We start from the raw sequence: 25,354 nt of genomic DNA on the forward strand, positions 1-25,354 counted from the left end.
TTCAAGAGATCTCTGAAGAAGCTTAAATTTGCATGGCCAGTCTCTATACCTAACAAACAGTAACACTCTGTGCTCTTGCCCTAGTCCCTGGAAGCAAATATTCTGAGAATGACTTTATATATCCTATCAAATTGGAATCAAACAGCATTTGTCATTTGGTGACTGATATATGTTACTTAACATAATGACTTCAGAATTTATCTAGGCTTTAGCATTAGGCAACATTCACTTTTTTCAGCAACTAAGTTACACACCCATATTTCTGTAGCTGTATGCTTATATAACCTCATTTTACTTTAAAGATAAAACTTTCAAAGTTCACTGATGAAGTGATAGTATGCCTGAAACACTCCATCAAAGAAAGTTTGTTTAATTTTTTTATTCCAGATGTATAATTGAGGTATATAAAATCTCTGGTTTTAATATATGCAACCATGCACATTTAAATACATGTATATTATCATGTCATTACAATAAAGATAACAAAAATAGGCATTGCCTGTACAGTAGTCCTTGTGTCTCCTTGTGTCTTCTACTATGAACACACCATAAGACCTACTAATAAAATTAAATCCTTAATACCCATTTTCACTTAAAAGCCTGTGCTTCTAGCTGACAAATTGTCACCTATTGACGGCTGCTGGGAAAGTATCATAGCTAGGGCTTTTATTGCTGTATTAAAAGCAACATGACCAAAAGCAACTCCTGTAGGTAAGACACGAGTTTATAAGACTCAGTTTATCACTAAATGCAGTCTGAACAGGTACTGAAATCAGAAACTGAAGGAGAGGCTATGGAAGAATTCCACCTAGGTACTTGTTCTTCCTAGATTTTACATTTTGCTTTCCTATACCATTACTACCTTTCTAGGTGTGGCAGTGCCCACAGTGGTCTTGGCCCTCCAACGTTAATCATTAACCTAGAAAATTCCTCACAAACTGGTATAGGGTCAAATCTTATGAAGACATTTTTCCAGTTAAGGCTCTCTCCTCTCTAACTACTATAGCTTGTTCTAAGTTGAGATAAACTAGCCAACATACCCATACATCACTTACTATTTTCCAGCCATCATCAGAGAAGCTTCTTCTTGCACTAGGTGAGGAGAAAAAATAACCTCAAAAAGACCTTTACTTGGACAATGAGCAGAGATTGAAATATTCTGTAGAACTCAATACTAATTGAGGTATCTTCATCAAACCTCTCTCTCAAGGATCATGGGTCTATGCAGAAAAGGAGACAAAAAGATTGACAGACAAAAGTATTAAATGGCACCAAAAATGTGTCTTGTAGACAAAACTAGACTGCAGGATAGATTAATATATGACTTATTTAGGCACAATTAATTGCAAATTATTATTGCATATAATACCCATTACAAAAGGAAAACTTTTTTTCAGGGTAGTAAAGCTTTTTTCACAAAAGCAATAAGAGCAATAAGACAGTTGAAGGAGATCAAGGGGATCAAGGAGATGAAGGGGATGCAAATTGGAAAGGAAGAAGTCAAATTATCACTATTTGCAGATGATATGATAGTATAAGTGAGTGACCCCAAAAACTCTACCAGGGAACTCCTACAGCTGATAAACACCTTCAGCAAAGTGGCCGGATACAAAATTAACTCAAAAAAATCAGTAGCCCTCCTGTATACAAAAGACAAAAGGGCTGAGAAAGAAATTAGGGAAACAACACCCTTCACAATAGCCACAAATGACATAAGGTACTTCGGGGTAACCCTAACCAAGGAAGTCAAAGACTTGTATGAAAAAAATTTCAAGTCTCTGAAGAAAGAATTAGAAGAAGATATGAGAAGATGGAAAGATCTCCCATGCTCATGGCTTGGCAGGATTAACATAGTAAAAATGGCCATTTTACCAAAAGTGGACCTATCTGCATTGCCCACGTGGCATGCTGGGGTTGGCTACCCAGAGGCTATTTAAGCTGTGGGTTGGCTTTCCCCAGAGTCAGATGATGGTTCAAGGTTCTTGAATAAACTGCATTGGAAAAAAAAAGAGTCAGCCATAAAATAATAATAATAATAAAAAATAACATTATCTCCGTACATTAGTCAATGTCCCCTGTCAGAAAGACCTTGAGCACATCCTTCAGAGAACTTCACATTAAGGGAAACAGTTTTTCCCCTCTAGAACAAGTTTGTGTTCTTATACTATTCATTAATTCTAGTTTTACTCTGGGTGCCACGACACTCAGAACCTTAGCTAATATGAAGTCACATGGCAATAAATTCTCCTGGCTAGTAAAAAAAAAAATAGAAATTCATATCTGTTTACTCATATTTATATAGTCATTAAAATATGTATGTGGATATTTTCAGATAATATAATAAAGTATTCAACTTTTTAATACATAATTTCCTATAGATTTTATTTTATAGTTTGACATGAGTCTTTTTTATAATTAATTTTTTATTTATTACAATTTATTTACTTTGTATCCCAGTTGTAGCCCCTTGCCTCATCCCCTCCCAACCCTACCCTTCCTCCATCTTCTCCTCCCATGCCCCTCCCCTAGTCCATTGATAGAGAAAGTCCTCTTTCCTTTCCAGCTGACCCTAGCCTATCAGGTCTCATCAGGACCGGCTACACTGTCTTCCTCTGGAGCCTGGTAAGGCTGGTCCTCCTTTTAGGGGTAGGTGATCAAAGGGCTATCCACTTAGTTCATGTCAGAGACAGCCAATGTTCCCCTTACTGCCACGGACCGGCCCAGTCGGGCTCCCGTCGTCCACGGGAGAACAAGGCTTTAGACAGGAAGATACGGTTTTGGCGAAGAATTGACAGACAGAGACACCTTGATGGTTTTGACTTTGTTGTAACTTTATTGAAATTAAGTTAGTATTTTTATAATGATTTTACAAAAGGTACCTTAAAATTGGTATACTTTTTAGAACATTTAGACTTTTATTAAGAATACAAAGTTTACATTTTAACTCCAAATGTAATCAAACATAAAGCAGTACCCACAAATAATCTTGGCCTAAAAACTTTTTGATCAGAGCAAACAAAGGAAAAGAAACCTCAAATATAGTTTTATTATTGTTAACCAATGAAGAGGAAAGTTAGGAGCTAAGTCAGATGTCTGCCAAAGTTTTTTTCTATATCAAAATCTAACTATACCTTTGTTAACCCTCCTCCCATATGTCCTGTCCAAGATTTATGATCTTTTTTAGGAACAAGGCACTGAAGGGAGGGGGAAACTCCCGCCAGTTGTACCTCTCATGTTATTATTTTTTAAGAAGGAGTCTATTATTATTTTGCTATTTTTAATGTCTATTAATACTAAATTTAATTTATTACTTTTTTAAAACTTATTTTTATTAAAGCCTTTAACAATCTACTAATAATAAATTTTTTTATAAAGTTAGTTGTGCTGTTTTAGGTGTCACAGGGAAAGATTAAAGAATTTATTATTTTAGCCCCAGAGCCACAACTGAAGAAGCGTAGAAATCTCAGAACACGTCTCTTTTTTAAGTGGGATGAGTTTGTCAGGGACCTTTTAGGGGGCATTATTTTTGGGGAAATCATATCCCCCGCCCTGTAGCTTATGCTACTATGGTGACACTGGCGTGGGTGTGGCATCTCCCCCTTTTTTGTTTTTAAGACGCAATTTAAACAAATCTTGCTCTACAGTGCGGATGGAGTGAAGCAGTAATGTAAAAAGACAAGGAAACAAGAGCACAACCAATAAAAATAATAAAATTAGGGCCCCTATTATCACTAAATAATGAATCCAATTTAAAGGATTTAAATTTTTAATTTTTGACTCTAAATCAAAAGCTAAGGAACTCAAACTTGCTTCATTTAAATGAGTCTTGCTAATAGCTGTTATATTTTTTTGTAAACTATCTAAATCATGAGTAATATCTGTATCTTTTTAAACTCCTTGTAAATGATTTTTTACCTTTTTTTATTGGTCAGAAGCATTGTATGGTAAAGGTGTAACACAAATATATGAGAAGGCAGCATGGCATTGAGTTTTTATCCTCGTCCTAATATTAACCATATATTGTCCCAAGGCTAAAACTGCTTTCTCTAGTGTATTTATTTTGGATTTTAACTTTTTATCTATAATAAATTGTTCTAAAAGGGCTAAAGAAATATTTTTATTTATCTCATTAATAAAATCTGTTGTATGCAGGAACTCAATGACTGGCTCTTTGGTCTCCCCACCCCCGAAGGGAGGAGCAGTCCTGTTAGGCCACAGAGGAGGGCTTTGCAGCCAGTCCTGAAGATACCTGATAAAACAGGATCAGATGAATGGGGAAGAGGTCCCCCCTATCAGTGGACTTGGAAAGGGGCACGGTGGAGATGAGGGAGGGAGGGTGGGAGGGACTGGGAGGGAATGAGGGATCGGGACATGGCTGGGATACAGAGTTAATAAAATGTAACTGATAAAAAAAAAAGAAAAAAAAAGAAAAAAAAATCTGTTGTATGTATTTTTTGAACTAACGCTGTAGTAGCAATAGCAAAGGTGGTCAAAATTGCAATTAATGCTGAAATCCCTAATATAAGTGTTGTAACAAATCTCTTAGGCCTAATCAATTTACTTAGCTTTTTTAAAGTTTTTAAAGTAGTATTTTTATACCATTTTTTTTTTCTGTTAATCAACAGGAAGCATAACATAAGCAGGTCTCTTAACTAAAATTATAACAGCAATGTTCTTATCCAAACTAGAATTAATACAATTAGTAACCCTGCAAGCTATACACTGAATTTTATAAGTATTTTTAACATGAATTATATTAATTTGAGAAGTATATCCCATAAGAAGAGCAAAAGGATAAGCAACACATGCCCTGGTTGCCAAAGGCACAGAATTTTTCCTTTTAGGCCTTTTTTGTAAAATCATATTGGCACTAGCTGCCAATCTAAACAACTCATGATGTGAAACTGTAGCATTGGTCTTAGGATCTCTAGAGACCCAAATAGGTTTCACATAACCAGGTGAAAACCATCTTTGTACTTTTTGTCCCAATCCTGGAGGGATATATCCATTGAACTTATCTGAATTATTTTTTAAATATTTAGTATAATCATAATTACCTGAAACAATTGAAAAATCCCAAACCTCCATATGGGTCCCTACAGGCACATATTTAGCTGTAGCCTGAGGGAAGCCACATTCTAACCATTTAGGGGCACTTGTAAGGCTACTTTTTCAAAACTGATCTTTATCTCTAAATTTTTTTGTACAAAGAGGGAGAGGCATAAAAGGAGCCTTTTTAAAAGTTACATTATAATTAAGGTACCCCAAAGTAGAAATTTGAAGCTCCCACATTAATCTGTTATCATTTTTTTTTTGTCTTTAACTGTCAAATTAGGAGCATCTGTAAGAAAAGTTTGATAATTTATAGGCAGACAACCATATGGTGGAGATCCTTTTAGGGCAATGAAAATGGGGAGCGAATTAGTTTTGCCCTCAAAATTTAAATAAGCCGAGCTATTTATTCTTTTTTCATAATTTTGGAAACCTCTGAGAAGTTTAGTATCATTAGTTAGTACTTTTACATAATCTGGATCCATCCAACCCACAGGGTGTATAAGGGGTGGTTTTGGTACATAAGCCCAATAACTTTTATTATGCACAACAGCATTTTGACACATAAGTAATGACAATACAGCCAGAAATATAAATTTAGGGGTTTTAGGCTTTTGTTGAGTCTTTACCAATTCCTCTGCTTTTTTCATTAGGTGTTTTAGTTGTGTCCATGTTGTCATTTTTTTGGGCATCAACGAGAGCTTTTGCAGCTTTGCTTTTATTTTTTTATTTTATTTTTTTTTTGTTTTTGTCTTTTTTGTTGTCGTCTCGATATTAGCCGCTGGATGAGTCTATCTGGGATCCAGATGGGGGAGTCGGCATCCTGTGGAAACACACATGCATATTCCCTTTCAGAGGAAATTAGAGCATCCGGTCCCTTCCAGGATCCAGATAACAAATCCTTTCAATATACTTGTGGAAGTTGTTTATTTTTAAGCCCAGACCAATGTTTTATAGTAGGAGTATTGCCCTGCTCATCAGTATTTAAATGGTTTAATATAAACAATTAATGGCTCAGCAAATGACCAGGCGAGAAATAAGTGTGAGCTTGTTTAAGTCTGATAATTTGATTTTTTAATGTTTGATGTGTTTTCTTAATAATTGCCTGTCCTCGGGGATTATATGATATACCTGTCACATGCTCTATGTTCCAGCTCTGTAAGAATACTGTAAGGGCTTTTGATGTATATGCTGGAGCATTATTAGTTTTTATTCTTTTTGGACATCCCATAGTTGTAAAGCATTGGATTAGATGTTGAATGACGTCCTTAACTGCCTCTCCTGTTTTTGTTGAGGCAAATATTATATGAGAATATGTGTTCACAGTAACGTGGACATAAGTTAATTTTTTAAACTCTGGAACATGAGTAACATCCATCTGCCATAATGATAGAGCTTTAAGTCCTCTAGGATTAACCCCCATTTTTAATGGATGGTACACCTGAGGACAATCACCACAATTTTTTACAATTTGTCTTGCCTGTTTTCTTGTAATATGAAATAGCCTTTTAAGGGCTAATGCATTTTGATGATGTAAAGCATGGCTTTCTTGAGCTTTTAATATATTTATTACTATTTCTCTTGTTAAGGCATCTGCCATATAGTTTTCTTGACTTAATGGACCAGGTAATTTTGAGTGCCCTCTAATGTGGCCTATAAAAAATTTTTCTGTCCTATTTTTAATTAAAATTTGTAAATCCTGAAGCAAATGAATAATTTGAGAATGCCCCGACAAAAGAGCAGTTTCTATTACGGGAAAAAGGCTAGCTACATATCTTGAATCTGTATAAAAATTAAATTTTTTTGAGAAGGTTTGAAAAGCCAAAATAACCGCTTTAATCTCTGCCTTTTGAGCAGAAGTCTGTACATCTTGTTTTATTAGCGGTTCTCTGCCTGGGACATAAACTGTAAACCTTTCGTTAGAGGAACCATCTGTGAAAATGTAAAGAGCGCAATCTATAGGCTGTAAAGAACATTTTCTTGGAAAAATTACCTCTGTTTTTTTTAAAAAATTCTATTAAGGGATGTCGGGGGTAATGATATTTAATTTGTCCTGAATAGCCCTGTAACGCTATTTCCCAGTCTTTATCTTTTATTAATAATATATCTGTTTGTTTTTATTATATGGAACAATTATATTATGCATTTTTTTAAATAAATTTTTTGATCTCATCCTTTCTTTGTTTATATGGATAGGAAGCAAGCATTTTTGCTTGAGTATGGGGTAAATGTACCCATTCTAAAATTTCATTTTGTCATAAACATCCTGTAGGAGTATATGGTGTTTTGAAAATAATTAAATCCCATTTTTTATTATAAGGTATCTGTTTAACCTTTGCTTTATTTAATTGTTCTTTTACCAAAGCCAAGGCTTTAATAGCCTCAGGAGTCAAATTCCTGGGAGACTTTGGATTGGAGTCCCCCTGTAACAACTGAAACAAAGGACTCAGTTCTCCTGTGGTCAATTTTAAATAAGGCCTAAATATTTAAATATTGCCTAATAATTTTTGGAAGTCATTTAATGTTTGTAACTTATCTAGCCTGATAGATACTTTTGAGAACTTATATAATCATTATAAATTAATTGACCCAAATAACTTAATGGCCTATTCTTTTGAACCTTATCTGGAGCTATAATTAAACCAAATTTAGTAAATTGCTCAATAGTATAAGCGAGAAGCTCTTGTATAACTTTCCTGGAGAAATGGGCCAACAATGTATCATCCATATAATGAATGATATATGCATCTTTATATTTTTCTCTGACTTTTTTTAAAGCTTTATCTACAAACTTTTGACATAAAGTTGGACTATTTTTTATCCCTTGAGGTAAAACTTTTCAGTGATACCTCCTATATGGACGTTTTAAATTTACTGATGGAACACTAAAAGCAAATCTTTTACAATCTTTTGGATGTAACTTAATTGTGAAAAAACAATCCTGTAAATCTATTACTATTATCTCCCATCCCTTAGGGACTGCTACAGGAGAGGGGAGGCCAGGTTGTAATGCCCCCATATCAATCATTGTAGCATTAACAGGTCTTGTAAAAGTCTCCATTTTTTTTTATTTTTTTTAATAACAAATATTGGAGTATTTTAAGGACTATTGCTCTCTTCTAAATGTCCTTTATCTAGCTGTTTTTTTTACCAATTGTTCTATAGCCTGTATTTTTTTTTTTTTTTGTTAGGGGCCACTGATTGAACCATACAGGCTCTTTTGACTTTCAATCAATTTTATCTGCATAAAGTGAGCTCTCAGTGGCCCCTATGAAAAATGCTGATCGCTTAAATTATTTGAGGTAACCAATTTTACATTTATCTTTTGCATCATATCTCTGTCCCATAAAGAAAATGGCAAGGATGGTACAACATAGGGCTGAATCATTCCTGATTTTCCCTCTAGTTCCCACTTTAACATCTGAGAACTTTGAGCCGTATTAGATGCCAACCCCAGCCCTAGTAAAGAGGAAGAAGTCCTTTCACAGGGCCAAGAGGAAGGCCAATCCTTCCCTGTTATACAAGTTTTATCTGCCCCTGTATCCATAAGGCCTTGCAGATTTTTTCCATTTATTTTAACTGTCATAAATGGTCTTTTACAACCTATGTCTTGCACCCAGGCCACGACATCAGAGGAGCCAAACTGACCTTGCTGTCTTTTCTGTTTTAATATTAAATTTGGTAAATTTAAATATGGCAACAACAACAATTGAGCTATTCTTTGTCCTTTATGTAGCTGTATAGTTTTCTTTAACGGCTTTACCATTATTTTTATTTTTCCTTGAAAATCTGAATCTATTACCCCAGGCAAAACCTCAAAATTTTTTTTTGTAATTTGAACTTTGGCCAATAATTAACCCAACTGTGCCGTGAGGTAAAGTCCCTAAAACAGAGGTGGAGATTAGAGATACTCCATCCCATGATGAGAGGATTGTATCTTTATTTACTGAGAGATCCAGACCAGCACTTCCTGGAGTGGCCCTAGGCAAATCATGAATAGTAAATTCTGGAGCCTCAGGATTAAGTGAACCTTTTGATTTACAATTTTCTTCCTCTCTTTTTGCTTTGGGGCTGAGAGGTTGCCCCTCATTTAGTTTTTTGTCTCATTTTTTGACTTTTTTCTTTTATTTTTGTCAGAGCAGTTCCCATCCTTATGGAACTTGGATCTGCATTTGCTTTTTGAATGTCTCCCCTTCTCACATCGGGGACAGATGCCAGGAGTAGGACCTTTCCTTGACCTCTCTTGTTTATCTTCTCCTCGACACATCTTTTGCATGTGCCCTGTCCTTCCACATTTAAAATATGTGGGTTTGGAGGAGTCTCTTTTCCCTCCTCCATAAGTTTTTTTAACATAGGCGTTATACGTCTGACCCTTTATAGCTGCAGCATATGCCATGCCTTGCACGACTGCTGGTGAGGCATCCACACAAGCTTTTACGTAATCTTGAATAGTCCCCGTCCCTTTCAGAGGCCTAATCAGATCCTGGCATAGGGAATTTGCATTTTCCCATGCTAACTGCTTTAATAGCATTTTTGTTCCTTTGGATGGAGGTAGCATCCTATTAATTGCTTCCTCAAGTCGAGACACAAAATCTTGGTATGATTTCTCATTTGCCTGCTTAATTCCTGATAGTAGTTCCCTTGGTTCCAGGAGGTGGCAACGTTTTCCATGCTTGGACAGCATTTAATGTAATTGCCTCCAAGATCTCTTTTGGTATTTTTACTTGAGATTGGAGAGTAGTATATTTTCCCATACCCAGCAGCATATCCAACCCAGGTTTTGGCCCTTTTTTCTTTGTAAATTGCGTAACAGTAATTTTTGATCTATCCTCATAATCAGTTCTCCAGAGAACATAGTCTCCAGGACTCGGGGTAGCCTTTGCAGTCTGATGCCAGTCATGTGGGGTTAACCAATTACTTGCAACCATCTCCAACACCTGCAAAGTATAAGGAGCGGAGACCCCTAAAGTCTTCATTGCAGTTTGTAACTCTTTTAAAATTTTTAAGGAGAGAGGTTTCCAAATAGGTTCCTCATCATCTATTCCTTCCACTACTGGGAAGGTGAATGTTAGATCTCCTTTTTTTTTTAGCTTCTTTCACCGTTCCCTGAAAACCAACAGGTGCCAGAGGTTTTCTCCTCCTGCTAACTTTATCCCTTCTTTGCTTTTTAGAGGCCAGAGCCACCAGAGGAGGGTCTTGATCATGAAAATGATCCCTTTCCTCAAAGGGCTCATATTTAGCTGCCTCATCCTCCAGATCATCACCATCAGAAGAATTATCATTTTCATTTTCACTAGACGAGGAGGAGGATTTATGTTTAATATAATCAAATTTTAAAGATGGCTTACTTTTTGTTCCATAAGATTTAGTGGGCTGATTAATAGGTTTCACCTCATTCGTCTGATCTAGAGACAGAGACGAGGTTTCATGAACCAGACCTTCAAAATCTGTTTCATCAGTTAATAATTCTCTCATTTGTAGCCAAAGAGGATAAGCATGATTGGGGAGTTCCCCTTCTCCATGTTCTTGTACATATTTTCTCATGTCTTTACCCACTCGTTTCCAATCAGCTAAGGTCAGGGAGCCTTCCGCCGGGAACCAAGAGCTGACCTTTTTAATAAAATCAAGAAAGTCCTTTAAGACTTTTTTTGAAACTCTAAAGCCTCGACTTGCTAACATATGCTTTGAAACCGAAAGGAACATTTTTTTCTTGCTTTGATTCGGACTGCCCCATGTTTGATTACTCGTCTATAACTGACCTCCTTGTCAGCGGACCTGCAGTAGCCTTACCGTGCCTTGATAAAAGAAAAGAAAGAGAAGAGAAAGTTACCTGTCCCAGGTCCCTGTTCGGGCGCCACCTGCCACGGACCGGCACAGTCGGGCTCCCGTCGTCCGCGGGAGAACAAGGCTTTAGACAGGAAGACACGGTTTCGGCGAAGAATTGACAGACAGAGACACCTTGATGGTTTTGACTCTGCTGCAACTTTACTGAAATCAAGCTAGTATTTGTATAATGATTTCACAAAAGGCACTTTAAAATTGGCATACTTCCCAGAACATTTAGACTTTTACCAAGAATACAAAGTTTACATTTTAACTCAAAATGCAATCAAACATAAAGCAGTACCCACAAATAATCTTGGCCTAAAAACTTTTTGATCAGAGCAAACAAAGGAAAAGAAACCTCAAATATAGTTTTATTATTGCTAACCAATGAAGAGGAAAGTCAGGAGCTAAGTCAGATGTCTGCCAAAGTCCTTCTCTATATCAAAATCTAACTACACCTTTGTTAACCCTCCTCCCATATGTCCTGCCCAAGATTTATGATCTTTTCTAGGAACAAGGCACTGAAGGGAGGGGGAAACTCCCGCCAGCTGCACCTCTCATGCTGTTATTTCTTAAGAAGGAGCCTATTATTATTTTACTATTTTTAATGCCTATTAATACTAAATCTAATTTATTACTTTTCTTAAACTTATTTTTATTAAAGCCTTTAACAATCTACTAATAATAAATTTCTTTATAAAGTTAGTTGTGCTGTTTTAGGTGTCACAGGGAAAGATCAAAGAATTCATTATTCCAGCCCCAGAGCCACAACTGAAGAAGCGTAGAAATCTCAGAAAACGTCTCTTTTCCAAGTGGGATGAGTTTGCCAGGGACCTTCCAGGGGGCATTATTTTCGGGGAAATCATATCCCCCGCCCTGTAGCTTATGCTACTATGGCGACACTGGCGTGGGTGTGGCACCTTACTAGGGAACCCACTTGGACACTGAGATGCCATGGGCTATATCTGTGCAGAGGTTCTAGGTTATCTTCATGCATGGTCCTTGGTTGGATTATCAGTCTCAGAAAAGACCCCTGTGCCCAGATGTTTTGGTTCAGTTGCTCTCTTTGTGGAGCTGTTGTCCAAATGAAAACTTTCAAGCTGAGGCTACAGTATGTGAATACACTAAGAGTACTATTGAACATTAGGAGATCATCTTAGAGCTGGAATTTTACTTAGAGTTTGAAGGTTAGTTCTATTCAGTAGTTTAGATACAAGCATATTTTTGCTTGTGAGGAAGAGGCAATTAGTTGAGGCTGTAATTCCATACAAATATACTTATTATGAACAGTAAAATGTCTTTGGAAAAATCGTAAAGTAGTACAGAGAACAGTATTAAATGAAATTAAAAGTTAACTTTTTGAATTTTATTTCTTTATTTTTATTATTACTTACATTTTATTAACTCTGTATCCCAGCTGTATCCCTCTCCCTCATTCCCTCCCAAATTCTCCTTCCCTCCCTCATCTCCTCCTTGCCCCTGTCCAAGTCCACTGATTGGGGAAGACCTCCTCCCCTTTCATCTGACCCTGTTTTATCAGGTATCTTCAGGGCTGGCTACAAAGTCCTCCTCTGTGACCTAGCAGAACTGCTCCTCCCTTGGGGGTGGGGAGGTCAAAGAGCCTGCCATTGAGTTCCTGTCAGAAATAGTCCCTGTTCCCCTTACTATGGGAAACCAATTGGTTACTGAGCTACCACGGGCTACGTCCGAGCAGAGGTTCTAGGTTATAGCCATACATAGTGCTTGGTGGAGTGCCAGTCTCAGAAAAGGCCCCTGTGCCCAGATATATTTGGTCCTTGTGAAGCTCCTATTCTTTCCATGTCATAATAACACCCCCTTCTTACATATGATTCCCTGCACTCTGCAAAATGTTTGGTTATGGGTCTTAGAATCTGCTTTGATACACTGCTAGGCAGAGTCTTTCAGAGGTCCTCTGCAGTAGGCTTCTATCCTGTTACTTGTTTTCTCCTATGTCCAATGCACATCCCATTTGTCTTTCTAAGTGAGGATTGATCATCTTACGCCAGGTCCTCTTTCTTGTTTATCTTCTTTAGATGTATGGATTTCATTATGTTTGTCATATCTTATAGGTCTATATAACTGATTATATACCATGTGTGTCTTTCTCCTTCTGGGATACCTCACTCAGAATGATCTGTTCTAGATCCCACCATTTGCCTGCAAATTTCATGATTTCCTTGTTTTTGATTGCTGAGTAGTATTCCATTGTGTAAAAGTACCACAATTTCTGTATCCATTCCTCCATTGATGAACATCTGGATTGTTTCCAGTAATGGCTATTATAAATAAAGATGCTACAAACATGGTTGAGCAAATGTCCTTGTGTACTTGAGCAAATTTTAGGTATATGCCTAAGAATGGTATAGCTGGATCTTGAGGAAGTACTATTCCTAATTATCTAAGAAAGCGCCATGTTGATTTCCAAAGAGGTTACAAAAGTTTACATTCCCACCAACAATGAAGGATGGTTCCCCTTTGTCCACAACCTTGCCAGCATGTGTTGTCACTTGAGTTTTTGATTTTAGCCATTTTGATGGGTTTAAGGTGAAATCTCAGGGTTGTTTTGCTTTGAATCTCCCTGATAGCTAAGGATGTTGAGCATCTCTTTAAGTGTTTCTCTGTCATTCTATATTCACTACAGAAAATTCTCTGTTTAGCTCCGTATCCCATTTTTTAATTGCATTATTTGATTTATTTATAACATCTTTAGTTCTTTATATATTCTGGATATCAGTCCTCTGACAGATATAGGGTTGCTAAAGATCCTTTCCCAGCCTGTAGGCTGCCGTTTTGTTCTGATGATAGTGTCTTTTGCTTTACAAAAGATTTTCAGTTTCATGAGGTCCCATTCATTGATTGTTGCTCTTAGAGCCTGTGCTGTTGATGTTTTGTTCTGGAAGTTGTCTCGTGTGCCAATGAGTTCTAGGCTCTTCCCCACTTTTTCTTCTAACTAATTTAGAGTATTTGGTTTTATGTTGAGGTCTTTGATCCACTTGGACTTTATTTTTGTGCAGGGTGATAAATATGGATCTATTTTCATTTTTCTGTATGTAGACATCCAGTTGGACCAGCAGCATTTGTTGAAGATGCTGTCTTTTTTACACTGAATGGTTTTGGCTTCTTTGTCAAAAATCAATTATTCATTTGTGTGGGGTTATTTCTGGCTCTTCTATTCAGTTGCATTGATCCTCCTTTCTGGTTCTATGCCAATACTATGCAGTTTTTATTACTATTGTTCTATAGTACAGCTTCAAATCAGGGATGGAGATACCTCCAGATGATCTGCTGTTGTACAGAATCATTTTAGAGATTCTGGGTTTTTTGTTTCTCCATATGAAGCTGAACATCTGTTTTTCAAGGTCTGTAAAGAATTGAGTTGAATTTTGATGGGAATTGCATTGAATCTGTAGATTACTTTTGGCAGGAGAGCCATTTTCACTGTGTTAATCCTACCAATCCATGAGTATGGGAGATCTTTCCATCTTTTGATATCTTCTTTAATTTCTTTCTACAGAGACTTAAAGTTTTTTCAAACAGCTGTTTCACTTGCTTGGTTAGAGTCACCCCAAGGTACTTTAAGTTATTAGTGGCTATTGTGAAGGGTGTAGTTTCCCTGATTTCTTTCTCAGCCCTTTTGTCTTTGGTATACAGGAGGGCTTCTGATTTTTTGAGTTGATTTGGTATCCTACACTTTGCTGAAGGTGTTTATCAGTTGAAGGAATTCTCTGGTTGAATTTTTGGGGTCGCTCATGTATACTATCTTATCATCTGCAAATAGTGACACTTTGACCTCTTCCTTTCAAATTTGTGTCCCCTTGATCTCTTTTAGTTGTCTTACTGCTTTAGCTAAGACCTTAAGTACTATGTTGAAGAGATATGGAGAGAGTGGGCAGGCTTTTCTTGTCCTGATTTCAGTGGGATTGATTTAAGTTTTTTTCCATTGAGTTTGATATTGGCTATAGGCTTGCTGTATATTGCCTTTACTATGTTTAGGTATGTGGCTTGTATCCCTTTTCTCTTCAAGACTTTAAACATGAATGGGTGTTGGATTTTGTCAAATGCCTTTTCAGCATCTAAGGAGATGATCATGTGGTTTTTCTCCTTCAGATTGTTTATATGGTGGATTACAATGATGGATTTCCGTATGTTGAACTACCCTTGTATGCCTGGGATGAAGTCTACTTGGTCATGGTGGATGATATCTTTGATGTGTTTTTGGATTCGGTTTGCAAGTATTTTATTGAGTATTTTTGCGTTAATGTTCATAAGATGGCTCTAAAGTTCTCTTTTTTTGTTGTGTCTTTTTTTTTGATTTAGGTATCAAGGTGACTGTGGTGTCATAGAATGAGTTTGTTAATGTTCCTTCTGTTTCTATTTGGTGGAGAAAGAATTGGAGTTAGCACTTCTTTGAAGATCTGGTAGAATTCTGCACTGAATCCATCTGTCCCAGGGCTTTTGCTTAGAAGGGAAACTGTTGATGACTGCTTCTATTTTCTTGGGGGATATAGGACTATTCAATCTTTCTACCTGATCTTGACTTAATTTTTGTAGATGGAATCTATCAAGAAAATTGTCCATTTCTTTTAGATTTTCAAATTTTGTGGCATATAGGCCTTTGTAGTAAAAGCTAATGATTGTTTGGATTTTCTCGTTGTCTGTAGTTATGTCCTTCTTTTCATTTCTGATTTTGCTGATTTGGATAGTGTCTGTCTGCCTTTTGATTTGTTTGGCTACAGGTTTTTCTATCTTGTTGATTTTTTCAAAGAACCAGCTCTTGGTTTCATTGATTTTTTGAATAGTTTTATTTGTTTCTAATTGATTGATTTCTGGACTGAGTTTGATTATTTCCAGCTGTCTGGTCTGCTTCTCTTGGGTGTATTTGCTTCTTCTTCTTTTTTTTTCTAGGACTTTCAGTTGGGCCATTAACTTGCTTGTATGAGATGTCACAAATTTCTTCTTGAAGGCACTTAGTGCTATGAATTTTCCTCTGAGCACTGCTTTCATTGTGTCCCATAAATTAGGGTATGTTGTACCTTCACTTTCATTGAATTTTAGGAAGATTTTTTTAAATTTTTTTCTTTATTTCTTCCTTCACCCAGCTGTAATTGTGTAGCAAGTTGTTCAATTTCCATGTGCATGTAGGCTTTTTTTCTAATTCCATTGTTGTTGAGGTCTAGCTTTAGTCCGTGCTGGTCAGATAGAACACAAAGGATTATTTCAATCTTCTTGTATCTGTTGAGGCTTGCTTTGTGACCAACTATATGGTCTATTTTGGAGAAGGTTCCATGAGGTGCTGAAAGGAAGGTATGCTCTTCTGAGTTTGGGTGGAAAGTTCTCTAGACATATATTAGGTCCTCTGTAAGTTTAGGACCTCTGTAAGTGCCTTTATTTCCTTATTAGGCTTCTGTCTAGATGTTGTGTCCCTTGGTGAAAGTGGGGTGTTTTAGTCTCCCACTATTAAGGTGTTGGGATCTATGTGTGACTTGAGTTTTAATAATGTTTCACTTATGAATGTTGGCGCTCTTGTGTTTGGGGCATAGACATTCAGAATTTTGATGTACTTTTGGTAGATTTTTTCTTTAATGAGAATGTAGTGCCCCTCCTCATATTTTAATTTTGGTTGAAAGTCTATTTTATTAGATATTAGGATAGCTACCCCAGCTGGTTTTCTGAGTCCGTTTGCTTGAAAGACATTTTTCCAGCCCTTTACTCTGAGGTAGTGTTTATCTTTGTTGCAGAGGTGCGTTACTTGGATGCAGCAGAATTTTGGACCCTGTTTCCCCACCCATTCTGTTAGTCTGTGTCTATTTATTGGAGAGTTGAGTCCATTGATGTTGATAGATAATAGTGACCAATGAACATTAGTTCCTTTTATATTGGAGTCGGTGTTCTTACTGTGTTCCATTGTTTGTTTTCTTTTAATTGTTGTTGGGATATTATCTGTATGCTATGTTTTCTTGGGTGAAGTTGTTTTCATTGGATTGGAGTTTTCCTTCTAGTATCTTCTGTAGGGCTGGTTTGCTGTGTAGATATTGTCTAAATTTAGTTTTGTCATGGAGTGTTTTGTTTTCTCCATCTATGTTGATTGAAAGCTTTGCAGGGTATAGTAGTCTGGCTTGACATCTGTGGTCTCTTAGAGTCTGCATTACACCTGCCCAGGCCCTTCTGGCTTTCATAGTTTCTTATGAGATGTCCGATATGGTTCTTATAGGTCTACCTTCATATGTTACTTGGCCTTTTTCCCTTGCTGCTTTTAATATCTGTAGATTTAGTCTGTTGACTATGATGAGACAGGATGTGTTTCTTTTCTGGTCTAGTCTATTTGGTGTTCTGTAGACCTCTTGTATATTTATGGGCATTTCTTTCTTTAAGTTGGGAAAATATTTCCTGGACCTCGGAGCCTGCAGTCTTCTTTTTCATCAATTCCTATTATTCTTAGATTTTGTCTTTTCATGGCATCCTTTATTTCTTCGATATTTTGTGTTTGGGACTTTTCTAGTTTTACTTTTTCTTTGAGAGAAGTATCAATTTCTGCAAGTGTATCTTCAGCACCTGAGATTCTTTCTTCCATCTCTTGTATTCTGTTGGTGATGCTTACCTTTGTGGTTCTTGATCTTTTCTCCAAGTTCTACAGCTCCAGGATTTTTCTCAGTTTGTGTTTTCTTTATTGATTCTGTTTTAATGCTTTGCACCATTTCCTTCATCTGTTTGAATGTGGATTCCTTTCTCTCTATGATGGTCTCTATGTGTTTTTTTGGTGTTCATTTACTCTCTATATGCCACTAATTGTATCTGTACTTGTGCTTGTATTTGTTTGGCTATATTTGCCTGTGTTTCTTTAAGAACTTTGTCCATTTTCTCTTTCTTTGCTTTCAATTGACTGGCCAGATCTTTGATAGATTTGTTCATTTCCTCTTTAATTGTCTGCATTTGCATGAGTATTGCTCTGTGAGAATTGTTTGTTTCCTCTTTATGAGTCTCAAGTAATTGGGTAAGCATAGCTTTAAAGTCATTTTCCTGTACTTCTGATGAATTGGAGTATCCATCAATTTGGGGGGTTGCTGGTGAAGCCATGATATCCTGACTTATGTTGGATGTGTTCTTTCACCTACCCCTGGCCATTGGCTTATCTGAAACTTTCCTTGTTTGTTTTTGGATTCTGCATTTCAGACTTATACTGTCTCTCTCTGGCATCTGGAGAGTTTTTCAGGAAAATGAGAGAGGTCCTGTGGCCCCAGAGTGTGCGTTGGTGCACTACTGTACCTGTGGGAGGAAAGTACGTGGGTGCAAAAGGGCAAATGCAGGCGTGTGTGTGTGTGTTTGTGTATGTGTGTGTGTGTGTAAGTGTGCGTGGAGTGTGTCTCAAGGGACAGAGAGATAGAGAATGTTGAACCTTTGAGTGTGAGGGAGGTGCTCTGCCTTTCAGGCTTCTGGGGGTTATTTGTGCATGCACTGTATATATAGCAGGTGCTGGTGATTGTCACTGTGCAATTTCCAGAATTAACTGCCTTAACTCCTCAGTTGGACCCACAGAGCAGGGGCCTCAATGTCGCAAGTGACTCTCTGTTTCCCACAGTGGGTGTGTAGATAAGAGGGGTCTGATGCCTGGCTTCTATTTAGAAGGATCCTGGATCTGGAGCTCTGCAGACACTCCAGGCCGCACTCACTGTCAAGTAGGACACATGAGCAGGGATCGGGATATCTGGGCTCTCTGCTCTCAGGTGTGGCCCTGCTTGGTCTTATGCAGGAGGAATGGCGTGCTTTGCTAGCTCAGTGCTTCTCTAGCTGCCAGGTTAGGAAGTCCAGCTACAGCTTACTGGGAAGTCTTGGGGGCTCTCCACTGTGTTCTCCAGGCCTGGGAGTCCCAGCGCTTGGTGTGCTTGGCTTGTATGGTGAGTTTGCTGGATTTTGGTGGGTATATAGAATATTATCTGTCACTGAGGGTTTGGGTGAGCCATACAGTCAGTGGCTGAGCAACCCTGCAGAGCCAGTATGGCAGCTATCATACATGGAACCCTAGGGATCTGGGACTCCAAGACTGGTACAGCTGGCAGTTACCACTAAGGGGCTAGGAGCTCTGCCTCAGCTGCTGCAGACCCCAGGCAGTTAGTTCTGAGCTGAGGATTTCAGTGAGCTTGCTGTGCTGAGGAGGGTTGTCTGAGAAAGGGGAGTGCCCGGAGATCAAAAGATCGTTTCTCTCCTTCCCCAAACAAGTCCACGGGTAAGCGGAGACCAAACTTCTCAACTCGTGCGATGTTTCCTGTCATTTAGAAAGCCTCACAGTCGTTTCCCTGGTTTCAGAAGTCCTTAAACTCACCACTTAGGTGTTCAGCTCTTCCACAGCTCAGAAACTATGCGTGCTAGTCACCATCTTGGCTCCCATCAAAAGTTAACTTTTTAATTTATGAAATTAAATGCCTCAGATATGTTTATTGCTACATATTATTTCAATTATTGTTTTTATTGCATTCAGTAATGATAATTATATTTCTGAAGTTTCTGTAGATCACCACTACTTTTTAAGTGAATAATTAGTGGCTCTATTACATGTTTCATTGACTAGTAACAACCTTTAAAATATTTGTTCAAGTCTAACTCTATCCATGACATATATTTTCTCTATAGTATATCTATACACATGTTTTAAGAAAAACACAGCACCTAGATTATTTTTAAGGTAACAACTCAACAAGTTCTACATCTTTATATTTCAATTCTAATGTATGCCTTTTCATTTGCAAACATAGAATATCAACCTATACAATGGCTATGGTTGGAATACAACCTTGAAATATATATATATATATACATCGGTATGTATATATAATGTAAGATTTATTTATTTTTATGTCTTTGAGTGTTTTTGCCAATACGTATGTGTATTATGTTCATGCCTTTTGGTCTGAGACATCAGAAGAGGAGTCATCATTTACATCTGGTGCCTAACCTGATTGGAAAAGAAAAAAATCTTACTAGTGTTGCTGAAAGCAGACGAGATGAAACAAAAATATTGTAGAGACTAGGAGACATCTGACAGAAAGTCACAGAGGAGAAATTTGCCTGGGATCATCTTCAGAGGAAAGATGACTTTTTCAACCTTGGCTGTGCACCCAGAGAGACTTGGGAGAGTCTAGAGTCACTGGAACCTGGAGTCCTGAGCAAGAAACAAGGCAGGAGCCTCTGAGACAATGAATCATAATAAGCCATTCCCAGAAGACAATTTTTATTATACAGACAGACTTTTCCTGCATTAACAAATGGAAAACTCCACTTTAGATTCTTTAAGACCGAGAGTAGAAGTTGACAGGATAGAAATGTTACTTTAAAAAGCTATCATTGCACTCATTGCAATTGTGAGCACAGGAGTAAATCCCTCCCTACTTTCAGCTGCAATCTTTATGTTTTTCTTCCCCCCCAAAAAAGGTTAAAAAATAGATAAACAAAAAAATAGTGATGATTCTAAAAAGGATTGAGAGACAATAAAAAGAGGAAATAAGAGAATATGAAATGCTTATTTGTGAACCTATGGTGCCTAAAAAAATAAAGGATCAAGATAGATATCCCATTGACAATGGGTAAGAATTCTGCCTTGACGGTGTAGAGCAGGGCATAGAATGCAAGTAACTAAGTGTTTAGTTTATATGTGGATTTATAAAGATATATCATGTCTTGATAAACAGAAAAGGGGAATAAGATCAGTTGAAAGACAACTGGATTGTTTAAAAAAAACTTGCTGAATTAGATTAACCAGAGTACTTTATTTTTTAATTTAATAGCCTGATCCCAGGCTCCTTCCTCCTCTTCTCCCAGTACCCCTTTCATGCTCGTTTCCCCACCTTCTGAGAAAGGGGAGACCTCCAATGGGTACTAATGCAAAATGGCACCTCAGGTAGTAGCAAGACTAAGCACATCACCTCCCATTGAAGCCAGACAAGGCAGCCCAGCTACAGAAAAGGGATCCAAAGGCAAACAACAGAGAATCTCTACTCCTATCATTAGAGAACCCACAGGATGACCAAGCTGTACATCTACTATATACATGTAGGGGATCTAAGTCTAGCCTGTGCATACTGTGGTTGATAGTTCAGTATCTTTGAGCCCCCACAGTCCCAGGTTAGGTGATTCTTTAGGTCTTCTTGTTGTGTCCTTGACCCCTCCATCTTCTTCAATCCTTCCTGTTGCTCTTCCACAAAACTCTTAGTGCACAGTCTATTGTTTGGCTATGGGTCTCTGTGTCTGTTTCCATAAGCTGTTGGATGGATCCTGTCAGAGTAGAGTTATGCGAGGCTCCTTTTGGCAAGCATCGCAGAGTTCTATTAATAGTGTCAAGGGTTGGCTCTCTGACTTCCAGCGTAGGGAGAGTAATACCAACCCACCCATAAAGCCTTCAACACAAAATTTGTCTCACCTACAAGAAGTTTAGGGACAAAGATTGCACAGATATTGAGGAAATGACAAGTCAATCACTGGCTCTACTTGAGATCAAGCTGTATACTTTAAATTGTTTAAGCATCAGAATTTAATTTGTGGAATGTGTTACACTGGGAAAGAAGTTTTACCTATATTTCCACAGGTGATGAAAAACTATGTGTTCTATCAAAATTGATAAGGATGTGATTCAAAAGAAGACTGGAAAACCTTGATGCTAAAATGGATTTTGCTTAAGGAAAAATGATGAGGCCTGCAATTATGGGATAAGGTTCATTGCAACAATGGATCTTCATAGGGACCCTCAGACTGTTAAGTTCAAGAACATTCAGATCATTGAGTTTATAGGATTGATAATTGTTTCTGTTGTAATAGTTAAACTGTGTAATACTGATAGCTTAAATGGAAAGGGAGAAGATGTAGAGGAATTTTAATCCAGCAACACGTCCTTACAAGAGATCACATCCAAAGACCATCTAGGTCTATGTGAACCAGATGGAATGCAGGCACACTCTGTATTACAATACTATCTGTCTGGAATACAGATATATCCATAGTACATATCTTTAATTACAATGAAGGTAAGGTTAGTTTATACAAGGAAGAGGACATACTTGAAAGTGCTGTCTAACTGAAGGTCAGTCAAAGTGAGAAATCAGAGAAAAATTTTATAGAATGAGCCAAAAATATGATATGCACAACTCTCACAAAACAGAACAGGAAAGAGAATCTCCTTAAGAGCAGCACAGGAAGAGAGAAAAGATTCTTTTACCAAGAGGGTTTTTTGTTTATGTTTTCATTTAAAACCAGGAACAATTTTATAGAGACAGGTTGTAGAGGAGACAAAATAGACACAGTTGAAGACAGAATGAGCCATATAACGAGAAGGAACCAGAATATTAAAATATATTGCCACACACACACACACACACACACACACACACACACTTCAGTCCAAAATTTATCCCACCTATGAGATATGCAGAGATAAAAATAGAACAGATAGAACAAAAATTGAGGGAATGCCCAACAAATTTTTGGCCCAACCAAAGACCCACCCTATTGAGAGTGCCAACCCATGACACTATGAATAATACTTCATTAAGCTTGCAGGCAAGACCTTGACAGAGTTGGAGTTGTCCTCTGAGAGGCTCCACCCAGCAGCTACTCGAGATGCTTACAGCCAAACATTGGGCCATTCATAGGGAGTACTGTGGAAAAGTGGGAAGATAGAGAAAAGGACCTGGATATGACAGGACCTCTATAAGAAGATCAATAGAACCAAATTCCAGAGCCCAGACAGACTTGTTGATACTGAAGCATCAACCAAGGACCATGCCTAAAATGGACTTAGACCCCCTTTAAAGATGTAGCAGATGAGCAGTTTAGGTTTAATATGGGTCCTCTAGCAAAGGAAGTGCAAAGTGAGATGGACTCACTTATCAGGTTTCATATCACTTCCCCCTGGAGGGTCTGCCTTACCAGGCCACAGGAGAAAAGGACAGGCTCTGTCGTAATGATCTGGAGTGGATGGAAAAGGGAGCTCCCAAGTTCTCCAGCTTCCCATTTCCTTTTAGAGTATCTATCTATCTATCTATCTATCTATCTATCTATCTATCTATCTATCTCCAGAATTAGATTAAGGTCAGGCAGAGCAGTTCAGTCAAAAGAAACCAGTTTGAACAGTCAGCTTGGAGGGAAGTTTGGGCAAGAACAGTTGAGTTGAGCCAGCCAATGAGAGTTCAGAAAGAGCTATAAAGAATTGGGAATGGTTATCATCTCATCCATTTACCTTATGAAATAAAACAACATTTACACAAATGTAAATGTACCCAGTGAGTACAGTGTTCTCCTCAAAAAACAAGTATTCTTAATAGATGAGCTCCAGCTCCAATCATAAAATTTTAACAACCTGAATACCAGTCCCCCCCTTTTTTATAGGTGATTGATTCTGTAAAAAAGATAATGAACTTTCATAAATAAGTCAGCTGTTAAAGTACTTTAAACATATTTCCTTGTTCTTTTTTTTGAAATAGAAAAATCCAATCTTCAAGGAAAAGGCAAAGATAAATGAATCTAGAAAAAAACTCAGTTCTCATACTTCATGTTTATACAGATAGATCTATACTTCAAACTGAAATTTTATCACTTGCATTTTGATTTACCAACTCAAGAGATTTATAAATGTTCTTTTCAGGCAATATCTTTAAAGAGTAATACAGTTATGACAAGTTAGATTAAAGTATTTAGCATTCTAGGAGTTTTTGGTTTCATTTGGTTTGAAATGCTTTCTACATTTCTAAAAGATATGATAGCGATATCAGATATTAAATAATTTTTGTTGCCTTCTTGAGAGTGTTATGTCACTCAGTCATTGGTGGTAAATACCTTTTCTCCTGTTATGAAAATGTGAAAATTATGGTGTTCGTCAAAGATCTATTTCTTTTTAGAATAATAATTTAAACTAATCAGTCTATGAACAAATAAAATATTTGATAGTTAGAAAGGAAGCTTTGGATAAATAATACCTCAGAATTTGGTAATTAAAAGAACAACATTATACTACTTTGGTAATGAGTAAATAACAGCTTTTCTATGCCTTAGTGAACACAGAATTATCATGAGTTTCTGCTTATGATATGAAAGCTGCAGATGGTTAATTGCTATTAATACAGAAGTTTTTGTTTTAATAACACTATTATTTTGAAGTGTTTAAATGATTTTCCATAGTTCCACAGTCACAATACGTATGAGACCATTGTTAAGATAGTCACAGAAACATTTGTACCAACTAATTGTGTTTTCTATTTTTAACATTTTATATTCCAATTCTTCTTAAAAGAGTAACCTAAATATAAAACAATATGGTATTATTTCACATAATTCTTGCCTCACACTCTTATTTCTAGAAGGCATGGACATCTTAATGTTCTCTAACTGACCATGACTTTTCTCAGTGCAAAGGGCAACAATATTTCCATTAAAGTTAAATGGAACTGATTATGAGTCACATTTCATGTTAAATGTTAAAGAACACACATAGAATATAAGGTAGACATGGTTTTATAGTAGCTTATTACCTTGCTTCAACACATAGAGAACCTTTCAAATAAAGTTTTAACCACATTTCTCTTACCTTCCTATTTTTATGAATAATTTTGTATTGTTTGAAAATTTTATAAATTACATATTGTTTTGATTAAGCATATTCTCCATTTCTTCTCTCCACTATAATCATTACCACTAGTCCTTCTCAACTTCAAGTTTTATAAAACAAAACAAAACCTCAAATAAATCTTAGTGATGGTGCCAGCATCTCTGTGGCGCGATCAGTTAGCACGTTCAGCTGTTACCCAAAAGTTTGGTGGTTCCAACCCATCCAGGGACAGTGCTCAGCTTTTACAATAAAGAGTAGTGTTCAAAAACAAAACAAAACAAAACAAAAAAAAACAAACAAAAAACAAAAAAAACTTAGTGACGTGTGCATATGAATGGACGTGAGGTTATCTAATGAAGCATGTCAGCCTTTTAAGGGACCAAACTTGAAGAAAACTCTGTCTCTCTCTTTCTCTGTCTCCCAGGATTCATCAGTTGTCAATAGCTCTTCAGCTAGAGGTAGTATTTCATGAGCTTGTACTTCATCCATGATAGGATTTTGTCTGGATAGATTTTGTATTGTCCTTGTGGATGCAGTTTGACTTTTTGTGAGTTAACAGGTACAATAGCCCTGTATGTGCTGTTTTAAAAATGTTTGGTATTCCTTAATGCCTCTACCTTCCTGCCATGAGCTCCACAACTATAAGTAAGAAAGAAAGGTTAGTGGGGTGACAGAATGTAGACCTCTTTATACTACGTTACTTCTGTTTAGGATTGTTTTGTTCTTTAGGAAAATACCAATCATGGTCATCAGGAGAACTAGCAGTCCAGGTAAACAGCAAACTTCTTTCTCTGTCCATCTCCTCAAAGCCCTCCCCATTTTCTCTCTGGGCTCTCTTTTTAATACCCTCTCTGACTCTTCACAATTAAA

Source organism: Meriones unguiculatus, chromosome 15 (genome assembly GCF_030254825.1).
Source record: "Meriones unguiculatus strain TT.TT164.6M chromosome 15, Bangor_MerUng_6.1, whole genome shotgun sequence".
NCBI lineage: Eukaryota > Metazoa > Chordata > Mammalia > Rodentia > Muridae > Meriones > Meriones unguiculatus.